Genomic DNA, 13,692 nt, shown 5'->3' with positions numbered 1-13,692 from the left:
CAAAGCATTTGCTCGTGACATTGCTGATCTGTTGCTTAAAAGAAAACTCCGTGTCCAGCATGATCCCCAGGTTTCTAACAGACTGAACCGGCTGGGGAGTGTCTCCCAGCTGTGTTGGCCACCAGGCTTGCGACCACGCAGAGGGGGATTTGCCCACAACAAGAATTTCAGTTTTATCGCCATTAAGGCGTAGACAGTTGTTGTCCATCCACCCAGCTACGGAGAGCATACAGTTGGAAAAATTTGTGGCCCCATCTGACTGGCTGTCGGTGAGTTTGATTATTAATTGGGTATCATCAGCATACGTGACGATATCCACTCCGAAAGCTTCCACAATACGAGCAAGAGGCTCCATGTAAAGATTGAACAGAGTAGGGCTTAAACTGGAGCCCTGAGGGACTCCATGTTTAAGCTTTCTGAGGGAGGATTTGTATGGTGGCCAATGCACCTGGAAACTTCTGTTGGCTAAAAAGGATTTAATCCATTCCAGTGCAGATCCCGTCACTCCCCTTTCCGAGAGGCGAGACAGCAGCGTGGAGTGCAGTACCGTATCAAAAGCTGCACTTAGATCAAGTAAAACCAACGCTGCCGTCTGCCCCTCGTCCACAAGTTGTCTCAGGCACTCTGTAGAAAAAAGGACCGCAGATTCTGTGGAGTGGCCCGCTCTGAATCCTGACTGAGTAGGGTGGAGAAGAGAATTATCCTCCACAAATTTCATGATTTGAGTGTTCACTACCTTTTCTACTACTTTTGCACAGAAAGGAAGGAGGGAAACCGGGCGCAGGTTTTTCAGCTGGGAAATGTATATTGCAGGTTTTTTCTTCAGAGGAATAACTTGAGCCCTTTCCCAAGCATCAGGCACGTAACACTCCTGGAAAGAAAGAGTGATGAGGTGATCAATCTGCTCAATAGTGCTTTCAATAGCTCCCTTGCAATGCTTAGGAGATATGACATCCAGTGGGGAGCCAGACCGGATGCTATTCATAATAGTGAGCAGCTCCTGTCTTTCCGGAACTACGAAACATGTCAGGGAAGGTTTAGATGCATGGTCGACGTATTGCGCACCGTTGTGACTAATGGATGGATTTCCAACAAAGGTGGCATGAATCATGTCAACCTTTTTCGTAAAGAAATCCGCAATGTCGTCACATAGCTCATTAGAGTAGGTGTCTTGAGCCACCAATCTGCTAGGAGTGGTGAGTTCTTTATAGATAGAGAACAGTTCTTTGGTGGGATTCTTAGCAAGTTCAATGCGTCCCTTAAAGAAGGCGCCTCTAGCAGCTCTTATTGATTTATGATATATTTTTAATTCACTTTTATATTTCAGCAAGTCTTCGGGAGAATAGTGTTTTCTCCAACCACGTTCCAAATTTTTGCATTTTGCTTTTGCTACCATAAGATCTTTGGTAAACCAGGGTGCAGTCCTGGATTTTCTGGCAGGAGGTTTGGTTGTCCATGGAGCAACCGAATCCAAGGCCTTAGCCATCCATTTCTCATAGATATTCCACGCCGTAAGCAAAGTTTTGCTCCCTGGAGGAGGATCCGCGAGTAAAATCCTCCGGCGTGAACTTTCTCCAGTCCCTACGCTTAATGGGCTTGGATGTAGTCACTAAATTTTCGCTTTGGACTAAAGCTACTTCTATGGGAATTACAAAATGGTCAGACCACGGTATTTGAATAGGGTTAGCAACTGTCACCCCCTCCCAGTTAGCAAAAACCAGGTCTAAGAGGTGGCCAAGTTGATGAGATGGGGCAGAGGATTGAAGTTGAAGTGCAAGGGATTGAAGTGTAGTTACTACTTCCTGTGCCTCCCTACTATTAAATTCTTCAAAATGAAGGTTGAGGTCGCCCAAAATAAGAAATTTCTTATAGCACAGAGCTATAGAGGGAAGCTGAGCTAGAGAGGCAGAGCTAGAGAGGGAAACTGTGCCATTAACTGGTTCTGCTGAGAGGAGAGAGGTGTTCAGCTCAGAGATTCTGGTCTGATAAACTGCTGTGTGACTGCCACATTTCTTTCACAACTAACTAATTTTAAAGGTGAGTTATGAGTTTGAGAGGGGGTGTTTGTGGTTAATTTTGATATAAAAAAAAGAATTATGATTATTTGTTTAAAGTTGTGATTTAAATTTTCTGTTTTGCAAGATATTTAACTGTTTTGAATATGTAAAATATTATGGAGTATGTTTTCACCATAAGTTAATGTGTACTGGTAACAATGAGGAATACTGTTTTGTGCCTACCATCAAACCATGAGTCTGTGTGCAGAGAAGAATTGTTGACAGAGATTTAATTTGTGTTGCTGTTGAAAAGTAAGACTTGCAGTTGAAAGAAAAGGACAGCTTCTTTTTAATTGTGATGGTTAGCATTTAGCAGAAATCACTTTGAAAGAAAAGAGAGGAAAATGGCAGCACATTTGAAAAAAGCATTAGTTCTGTAAGAATTGATAACTCAGGAAAGGGGCAGCCTGTGTTTTGTGCCTACCAACACAGCATGAGTCTGTGTGTATATAGGAATTGTTGTCTGAGATTTAATTTGTGAAGTTGTTGTTCAGTAAGAAATGCAGTCCTAGGAAAGGGGCAGCCTGTGTTATGTGCTTAAAATGATGACATGAGTCTGTGTGCACACAGGAATTGTGGGCAGAGATTTAATTTGTGAAGATGTTGTTCAGTAAGAAATGCAGTTCCAGGAAAGGGGCAGCCTGTGTTATGTGCCTAAAATGATGGCATGACTCTGTGTGCACACAGGAAATGTGGGCAGAGATTTAATTTATGAAGTTGTTGTTCAGTAAGAAATGCAGTCCCAGGAAAGGGGCAGCCTGTGTTATGTGCGTAAAATGATAGCATGAGTGTGTGCGCACAAATTATCCCTTAGCACACATGCACTGTTACATACATCCCTGCAGTCTTCATGCAGTTCTGGAAGTCTCTTTGCTCATCTGTCTTGCACCAGACAATACACAGTGTTCAGAAACACACTCTTGGCACACACGCAGCAGCTTCTCCAACACTCTCATGTGTAGTACTCAGCTCTGTGTGCTGTTTCAGATAGCACTGTGTAATGCAAACACATTCAACGTCAGCAAGGCCTCATTTAAATTGATCTAGTCTAATCACTCACCCTGTAACACATGGTCATTGTCTTAAGGAGCTGTTAGGACATGTGCTGTTTTCTGCTTCTGAAAATGATAAGGGAAATGTATCAGGCTGTAACAGTAATTTGGTACTATTCAGGGACACTGTTTTGTTCCAAAAAACATAGCATGAGTCTGTGTGCGCACAGGAATTGTGGGCAGAGATTTAATTTGTGAAGATGTTGTTCAGTAAGAAATGCAGTCCCAGGAAAGGGGCAGCCTGTGTTATGTGTGTAAAAAGATGGCATGAGTCTGTGTGCACACAGGAATTGTGGGCAGAGATTTAATTTGTGAAGATGTTGTTTAGTAAGAAATGCAGTCCCTGGAAAGGGGCAGCCTGTTGTGTTTACACAAATTATCCCTTAGCACACATGCAGTGTTACATACATCCCTGCAGTCTTCATGCAGTTCTGGAAGTCTCTTTGCTCATCTGTCTTGCACCAGACAATACACAGTGTTCAGAAACACACTCTTGGCACACACGCAGCAGCTTCTCCAACACTCTCATGTGTAGTACTCAGCTCTGTGTGCTGTTTCAGATAGCACTGTGTAATGCAAACACATTCAACGTCAGCAAGGCCTCATTTAAATTGATCTAGTCTAATTACTCACCCTGTAACACATGGACATGGTCTTAAGGAGCTGTTAGGACATGTGCTGTTTTCTGCTTCTGTAAATGATAAGGGAAATGTATCAGGCTGTAACAGTAATTTGGTACTATTCAGGGACACTGTTTTGTTCCAAAAAACATAGCATGAGTCTGTGTGCGCACAGGAATTGTGGGCAGAGATTTAATTTGTGAAGATGTTGTTCAGTCAGAAATGCAGTCCCAGGAAAGGGGCAGCCTGTATTATGTGCGTAAAAAGATGGCATGAGTCTGTGTGCACACAGGAATTGTGGGCAGAGATTTAATTTGTGAAGATGTTGTTAAGTAAGAAATGCAGTTCCAGGAAAGGGGCAGCCTGTTGTGTTTACACAAATTATCCCTTAGCACACATGCACTGTTACGTACATCCCTGTAGTCTTCATGCAGTTCTGGAAATCTCCTTGCTCATGTCTCTTGCAGCTGACAATACATAGTCTGCAGAAACACACTCTTGGGACACACGCAGCAGCTTCTCCAACACTCCCATGCGTACTACTCAGGTCTGTGTGTAATGCAAACACATTCAACGTCACCAAGGCCTCTTTTTCTTTGCTCTACTCTAAACACTCAGCCAGGTTGCAGATACTTATGGTATGAAGTAGCTGTTAGGAAATGTGCTCTTTTCTGCCTCTGTGATTTTCCAGGTAAAATGTGTAAGGCTGTAACAGCAATTATCACTTCATCTACCAGAGTAGTAAATGTGCTTTGAATTTGCAAATCAAATTCTGTTTTCTGCTTAGAAGCACACCATGAGGCTGTGTGTGCACAGGAATTGTGGCCACAGATATAATTTGTGTTGCAGTTGTTCTGTTAAAAAATGCACTTGCAGGAAAGGGGCAGCTTGTTTTTTTTCCAACTGTGGTGGTTAGTACTGTGCACAAATTAGTAAATCACAAATGAGAGACAAATGGAAAAACATTTGAAATAAATGAAAAGTTAAAAAAAATATTTTAATGAATTATAATTACAAAAAGGATTTTTTTTTAGTTCCTTGCAGGTATTGTTGAGCAACAGTGAAAAAAAATGCCTTTAAGGACAAGAAAAAGGAAAGAAAAGCAACAACAAGTATATCTGGACAAAACTGGGAAAAAAAAATAGCAGGAGAAGCTGGTGATTGCAAAAAGAAAAAGTCTACTGGTAAGCAGAGCAGAGATTTCTTAAAAAAGATTTTCAAAAAACAAAAAAATGGCAAAAATAACTGTAAAACAAAGAGAGTTTTATGTACAAAGCAACAACACAGTCAACAGCAAAAAAAAAAGCTAATGTACAATCAGAAGTATGTCGAACAGATTTAACACGAAAATTAGATTTTAAAAACATTAGTCGAAAAATGTTTCAGAGAAGAGTGATGTTAAATTTGCTAAAGGATGTGAAAAAATATAAGAAAAAATCCAAATTTATTAAGAATTTTTTTTTAATAGAAAATATTGTAAGTAAGGCTTTGGAAATTAAAAGAAAACTTTTTATTCTAATTTTGAATAGGATGCGTAGATTAGAAAAATTAGTGAATGCAATGAAGTCACAAAGCAAAAGGAAAAGAGAAGTGAAAAAAAGTAACTTTTGTAAAGTGTTCTTGGGAGAATGGAAACACAGTTCAAGTACTGAACCATTTTTTAATGAAGAGAGTTATCTTCAAAGTAATAGTTTGTTGCATGCAGTTGACACCAATGGTAGAGCATATGAAGTTAAGGATGGTTGTGTGATGCAAAAAGAGAAAATGGTCCCAAGAAATGAGGAAGAAGTAATGGCTGCTGAGGCTATGGGGAGACGTCCAAAAGCCCCAGTGTACACTTGGAACTGTAGTAGTATTTGTACTGTGCGTCAGGAATCTATTGATAAATTACGTGACTTTCTAAGAGAATATAGTAAAAATAGTGTAAAACAGAAGATGAAGGTTCTTCAAACACTAGATCCATGCAGAGTGAGAGAAAATACTGGTTTGCAGGGACATTCTCTGGCTTGTCTATCTAGAAAAGTGTGTAAAAGTGTTTTTCATCATTTTAGGATGCTGGCTGTTCATCATACTGAAATGAGAAAGTTTGTGAGAACATTGTATTTTGCTAAAAGTCCAGCAGTAAAGTTGAATGAGCTGAATAATGCTGTGTTCCGTGGATCTGTATCAGATGTAGTGAAGGTTACTGATGAGATTCAGTTTTGTTACTTTGGTCCAGAACAAGAAAGTGCAGAAAAGGACACAGTAAATGAGGAAAATGAGGAACAGAATGTAGAACTCATTATTACTAAAAATTTTGAGGATGAAATGACAAAATTTACTATCACCTCTAATGAAACACCAAATATTACTTGTATTTGTTGCCGCAGAAGTCATTATAAAATTCAAACAAGGAGTGTTGATCTGTATAAAAAAAGTGAAAATGAAGATAATTATAAGTGGAAGGATTTTGCAACATATATATTTCTTGAAAATTGTTTTGAATTGGGTGAAGATCAGCGTATTTGTAAATACTGTTATAATAAGTTAGAAGAAAATAGAATGCCGACCAGAGCTGTACATAATAATTTAGAATTGGATGCTATTCCTGCAGAACTTTCTGAATTAAATACATATGAGTCTATACTCATTCAATGTGTTCATCCGTTCCAGACCATAGTACGTATGGAGCCCAAAACTGGTAAATTACCTCCTTCTGATTTACTGAGAGGTTTAAAAGGAAGAGTGGTGTATTTGCCCTTGGATTTGAAAAAAAATATGGAAACTATTAATGCAGATACTTTGGAAACTGAACCATTAGTAATTCTGGTTAATGGTGTACCTACAAAGAATAAGAAGATTTGGCAAGAGCTGGTGGATGTACGAAAAGTACAAAGAGCAAATTTGTATTTGAAAAAAAATAATAAATGGTATGAATCAATTTATATAGAAGAAGAAGAAGAAGATTTACAAGAATACACAGAAACACCAACTGGTCAAATTGAAAAAGTGGACAAGTCAAAGGAAGAAGAAATGTATGAACATTTTAGCATACATCCTCTTCATTCAAAAGAAGTTATGGGAGACACTATTGATCTGTTTCAGATGAAGAAAGCAAAAGGAACTCCCGTGAGTGTATGGGAGGAGAGCTTGGAAGCTCGATGTTTTCCCCAGCTGTTTCCTACAGGAAAAGGAGGACGATACGATGAACGTCCAGAACAGATTCCAGCTTCTGAGTATCGGACTACAAGACTATATGCAGAAGATCCAAGATTTCGTCAAAGTATTCCTTATTTGTTCCATCTTTTATTTGAAAGCGACTTGTCTGCATTATCTTATGCAGTAAATCACATTTTAAAAAGTGGAGTACATTTACAAAATGTGTCTGCTAAGGATTTTATGGAGAAAGTGCAGCACCGAGATGATCATTTGGAAACACAACTGATCAATCTTATGGCTTGTCAGCGTGGGACAAATGAATATTGGTACCGACGCCATGGTGAATTAAAATGCATGTTACGGAATTTAGGAACTCCAACATGGTTCCTTACCCTAAGCTGTGCCGAGTACGCTTGGGATGATTTACTGGATTTTCTAAGAGAGGCAAATTCAAACATTAAAAACATTGAATACAAGACAGCTGGAGAATTGTGCTCTTTGGATTCAGTTAATGTTTGCAGATATTTCAATCATAGATTTGAGGCTATGATGTCCTTTATCTGCAATAATAAAAATCCACCTCTTGGAGAAGTAGTGGATTTCTTTTGGAGAAAAGAGTACCAGGCAAGAGGTGCTCCTCATATTCATATGCTGTTGTGGATCAAGGATGCCCCAAAGTTTGGAACAGATACTGATGAAGCAGTGTTATCTTTCATTGAAGAATATGCAACATGTGCTATACCTAAAAGCACAGAAGAGCAAAAGTTAAAAGAGCAAGTTTTACGTTTCCAAAGTCATCGGTGTGGAAAATACTGTCGACGGAAGTACAAGACAAAAGATAAATTCTACACAAAGTGTCGATTTGGATTTCCTAGACCTGTTCTTTCAAAAGGAAGAGTCAACAGTTTTATGTCAGCTGTGCGACATACTATAACCAGAAAATCTCCCAAAAATACCTACAACCTAAAAAGAAATGAAGAGTCAAAATTTATAAATGACTTCAACCCAGTCATTTTATCCATGTGGAATGCTAACATTGATATTCAGTATGTGGCAGACAATTCTATTGCTGTTGCTCGGTATGTGACATCTTACATCACTAAATCTGAGAAAACAGAATTGAAGGAAATGTGGGAAGAGATTTCTCACGAGAAGACTGTCAGTAAGAAGCTGTACAGTTTCAGTTTAAAGATGTTATCGCATCGAGAAATTGGATCCTACGAATGCTCAGATAGGTTATCATCTGCAAGTCTTTACTCGAAATCCAGAAGAATAATTTGAGTAAGCTTAGGCCTTGCAGGAATGAGAAATCGGGTACTGAAATCTGTTGGAGAAATTGAATATTTGGCCGAGAATGACCCAGAAAGTACAGATATTTTGAAATCAAACATGTTGGACACATATTACCCAAAGAGAAGTCATCATCTTGAGAACATGTGTCTCTATGAAGTGCTGCAGAACTATATTTATTCACGGAAAGCCACAGAAGACATCAACAATGGAAAATATAAAGTCATTGGTGAGGAAGGATGTTTGGTGAAGCAAACAAAAGGAAGTTTGATAAATCACAGGAAGCTCAGTTGCGAACCTACTGACAAAAAGGAATTTTACTACTTGGCTCTTTTACAGCTGTTTAAACCATGGCGTTCAGAGGACGAACTACTGGGAGAATTTCAAAGCTATGACGATTCTTTTAATGCTAGCAAAGACAGCATAGAATGCAGTACTTTCACAACTTATGTCCAAATGTTAAATGAAGAAAATGAACAGGAAGCAAAAATTGCAGCTGAAGTAGCTAGAGACAGTTCTCAAGACAGCCAAAGTTCTGGGACACTTAGTCAAGATCCCCTAGGACAACCGATCATAGAAAATGAAGCTGCAGTAGCCATGACTGAAGTAGAAACGGCTATGAATCAAGCACAGGAAGATTCAATCGACTTACTAAATCTGGAACAACAACTGAATGAAGAACAAAAAGAAATTTATGAAGAAGTCATCAAAAAAATTGATCATGGATTACTACATGAAAAGAAAGAGTGCTCATGCACATCATTTGAACCAATCAGGATGTATGTGAGTGGACAAGCTGGAACTGGTAAAAGTTTCTTAATACAAGTCATCAGAAGCTACCTACAGCAAAAAACAGCTTCAAATTTGTCTTGTGTGGTAACTGCTCCAACTGGGTTAGCAGCCTATAACATAAAAGGAATTACCTTACATCGCTTGCTAATGTTACCAGTGGAGCATGAGAACAAAATAGAATACCACAAGCTAACTGGAGAAGCATGCCTCGAAGTTTCAAGAGTGTTGAAGAAGATGCAAGTTCTCATTAATGATGAGGTGAGCATGGTTTCAAATTTAATGCTTGCTTTTGTGCATTTAAGAATGCAACAAATACTTAAGAGAGACTATGACGTGTTATTTGGAGGTAAACACGTCATAGTTTTTGGGGATCTTCTGCAGCTCACTCCAGTTAAAGGACAACCAGTGTTTAATACTGTGACACATGAAGACACGAAGAAGTCATTAGGAAGCATTGGTAATGCGAATATTTGGTCGTTCTTTGAGTACAAAGAACTCACTACCAATATGAGACAAGCAAACGACGAAGAATATGCAAGTATTCTGAAAGATATCAGAATTGGACTACTCACAGAAGTTGGCAAAAAAGCATTACAGAGTCGGTTGCTACATAACTTATTTCCAAATGAAGAAATAGTTGCAGAGAAAATATACCAGAACATTGCAGAAAAAAATACTGTAATCTGCTTAATGCCAACACTACGTGAGTGCTCAATATTCAATGAGGAACTTTTGAAATTGGAAAAGGAAGAGATTAAGAAAATGGAAGCAGAGGACAAAATTCAGCATGAAAGAATTACTTTTACATTAACAGGCAAACTGAAAAATAAATTGGATTCACTAGAGAAGAATATTTCCAAAACAGCTGGATTAGAAAAAAATCTATATGTTTGCATGAATTGTCGAGTGATTTTAAGGAGAAATTTGGATGTAGAAAAAGGTTTAGTGAATGGAGCTATGGGAAGAGTTGTGGGTTTTATTAATTACCAGAAAACAGATGGAATTGAATGTTTAAAAATAAAATGTGATCAGATAGAAGAAGTTAAAGACATTTGTCGTTGTTCAGTTCGTTTCATGCTTGTGAAAGACTTATATGTACGTAGGAAGCAGTTTCCATTTTCTCTAGCATATGCTGTAACTATTCATAAGTCTCAAGGATTGACTGTAGATAGTGCTTTTGTAAACATTGGTTCTACTGTGTTCAAAGAAGGTATGGCATATGTTGCTTTGTCACGAGTGAAAACATTATCTGGTTTATTCATGATAGACTTTGATGACTCAAAAGTTAGTGCTGATACAAACTGTGTAAAGGAGTATAACAGATTAAGAAGAACCTATGCTCCTCATTTAGGTCGGTATCCTGTGATTGAAAAACATGTTGTTTGTCGGAAAAGGAGATTTGAGAATATCTGTAATGTGGATGAACAGAACAAAAAAAAAAGGACAGTGATGTGATAGCAAGGAAAAAGAAAAAGGACAGTGTTGAAGAGGTTGTTGGTTGCCATTTTGAAAATAGCTCTGGTGTCAACTGCTATGCAAATGTAGTGCTGAATGTTGTATTTTATCTTGAAAAGTTGCTAGAACAGATAATAGTAAATCATGGAAAAAGATTGTGTTCTCTGCTGAGTCTCCTTTTTGAGAAGCTGAGTACTGATAAAACTGAAATAGAAAGTGCTACTGATGTTAGAAATCTTTTAGATGTATGTTCTGGTTCTACACAGTTTAAAGAAAATGTCCAGCAAGATGCTCAGGAATTCTTAATATATATTTTGAGTGTACTAGAAGATGAAGGAGTAGAAGTAGAAAACTTATTTGGTGTCTCTTACAAATGGGAACATTGCTGTGAAAACTGTATGAACACATGTAGTAGTAATGTTGATTCAGAAAGGTTCATATTTTTACCATTACCACAAAGTAAATCAGTGACTTTTAGTAAATTAGTTAAAGATGCCAATCACAACATGGAATGTTCTGAATGTAAATCAGACATGTTTTCTACATTATTTTTACAGAAATATGGTCAGTATGTAATTTTAATGATGCAACGTTGTAGAACTGATGGTTCAAAATTGGACACTTTAATAAAGAAGTTTACAGGACAGCAATTATCAATTTCTGGAAATTCTTTTGTTACAGTTGCAATAATTTTTCATGAAGGACCTACTGTAACTTCTGGACATTACACAGTTTATCTTAAATGTGAGAAAGGCTGGACACTGTGTAATGATTCCCAATTGATTTTCAAGCAACGTTTGCCTTATGATTTACCCAATTCTTACTTAATTTTTCTGAAACCTAAATTTTGAAAACTAAAAACTGCATCTGAAGGAAGCATTTTTTGTAATTTTAAAGGATTATAATTGAAGATATCACTTAAAAAGGATTTTGAAATTACTATTTGGCCTAAAGGAAAAGTAATAAAAACAATTGTGGACTCCTTTGACAGAAATTATTTTGGCATGTGTGCTTTTGCGACAAGGTTTAAAGACGGTTTGTCTAGAAAATTTGTATTCATCTAGAGAAGTACTTGTAATATACATGTAATATTTCTAACAAGGTATATTTTAGTGAGGAAAGTTTTAGGGCTTTTTTTAAGCAATCTTTCAGTTTGTTTTTTTTTTGCCCGCTGTTAAATGATGAATACAATTGTTTTCACTATTTTAAGTGAAAAATAAGAAATTCTGAAAACAGCAAAAAAAGGGCAAAAAATTGCTTTGTAAAATATGTAAAAACATGTAATGCTTTTTGTAATGTATGATTGAATATTAATACTTATTTTCTTTTTTTGCAGAACTGGAAAGAAAAAATCAAAAAAAAAATCTGTTCCCTTGCAAAATAATTAAAAAAAAAAAAAATTCGATTTTTTTTTTTTTTTTAAATAAGTGAAAAATATTAGTATTACTCAATCCTCCCTTTTCATGCTTCCATTTCTTCACCTCTTTTTGTACATTAAATTTAAAAACAAAAAAAAAAAAACATTTTTTTAAAACCTTGTGTGCGCGCAGGGTCCCTCAAAAAAAATTTTTGGGGTTAAGTTTATAAATGGCTCTTAAAAGAGCCCTTGAGTTAATGGAGGGAAACAGGAAGAGAAAAACGAAAAAAAAGAAAAAACATCTATGGCCTACTGCACTCATGGGCATCAAATTTTCTCTTAATGAGATCAAGACTGGTCTCACACACAGAAATAAGTTTACCGCAATCAGTGCAGCGTGTGGACAACCTAGCAAAACAAGGTGGTCCAAAACGAGGTGTGGAAGAAGGCAAAGGCACCACTGCAGAAGAAGTGCTCGGCTGAGCTGCCGAAGATGTGCTCGGCTGAGCTGCTGCAGATGTCCTCGGTAGAGCAGGTGGAGGGTTTGCTCCAGAAGCTCGACGAAAAGTCACTGGATGCATTTTGTCAACATGCCTCAACATAGTGTGAATGCTAAAAGAATATTTCTTGTTAGGATTCCCACGTGACAAGACTTTTTGACAAAGTACACATGTAACTTTAGGTGCATTTACCTTTTTTTGTCCCTCTGGAAAAGTGAAAAACTGCCATATAAAGCTGTCTTTCTGCTTCTTGATCCTCTGCCTCTCAAGAGTGTCCTGGTCACTGTCTGAAGATGGTTGCGGTTCAGCCATTGTCTCTCAACAACAGAATAGCTCCTTCTCCAAAGGAATCAGAACTAATAATGAGGGGAGTAGGTGTGGTTTGGGAAGAATCTGGAACTGAAAGTACTTCAAACCAATCAAAAGTGATGATTCTTGATCACATGACTTGCCATGAGGGGATTGGGTGTGGTGTTGAAACAATTAGAAACTGAAAGTAATGATAACCAATAAGAAGTGCTGTTTTATTATGCATAAACCCAAGGTGCGCGCACTGCGCAAGCTCCGAGCACGCACCTCGTGATTACGTATGCGCGAACGCGTAGGAGCGCATGTGCATACGTCATATGCGCGTACCTAGCGCGCATACGTTGAACACGCATATACGCGACCGTTATTGCGCGTAATTTTAGCGTATGCGGAAGTAAACCGCGTGGAGCGCGTAGGACGCATGCACGCATACGTACGTACGTACGCATACGTACTGGGTGCGCGCTCCCAGCGCGCACTATGACGTATATTTGCGTACGTAAATAACGTACGACGGTATTCATAAAAAACGTACAAAATTGTACTAGGAGCGCGCTCAGAGCGCGCACCCCAAGAATATATATAAAAAAAAAAAAGTGGAGAAAAATTAATTGCAATAATTAAAAAAACTGTTCAACTTTATCCTAATTGAATTTTTAAAAAAAAAGCAAAAACAAATAAAAAGATACAGATAATATATAAATGAATACATAGGAATTTTATTTTTAATAAAAAAAATTTTTTTAAATTAAATAATACAAAAATTAGCATTTAAAAAACCGTACAAATTCACTGAAAAAACCAAAGGTTTCACACACGTTATAGTTAGGAATTAGCATTTAAAAAACCTTGCAAATTCACTGAAAAAACCATAGGTTTCACACATGTTATAGTTAGCTGGACATTTTACTCGTAAAAAACCAATGAAATTGCCCCGTTATAGTTAGTTCAGCTAACTATAACTCGCGCGCCCGCAATGCACTGCTGATGACGTCACATATTACATCACTCATGACATGGTCAGTGACATCACTCATGACATCACTGATGACATCTCAAATGACATCACTGATGACCTCACTGATGACATCATCCAGTGAATGTGTGTTTTTCTGAAAATTA

Source organism: Triturus cristatus, chromosome 9 (genome assembly GCF_964204655.1).
Source record: "Triturus cristatus chromosome 9, aTriCri1.1, whole genome shotgun sequence".
Classification (NCBI taxonomy): domain Eukaryota; kingdom Metazoa; phylum Chordata; class Amphibia; order Caudata; family Salamandridae; genus Triturus; species Triturus cristatus.
This window is presented reverse-complemented; position numbering follows the sequence as displayed.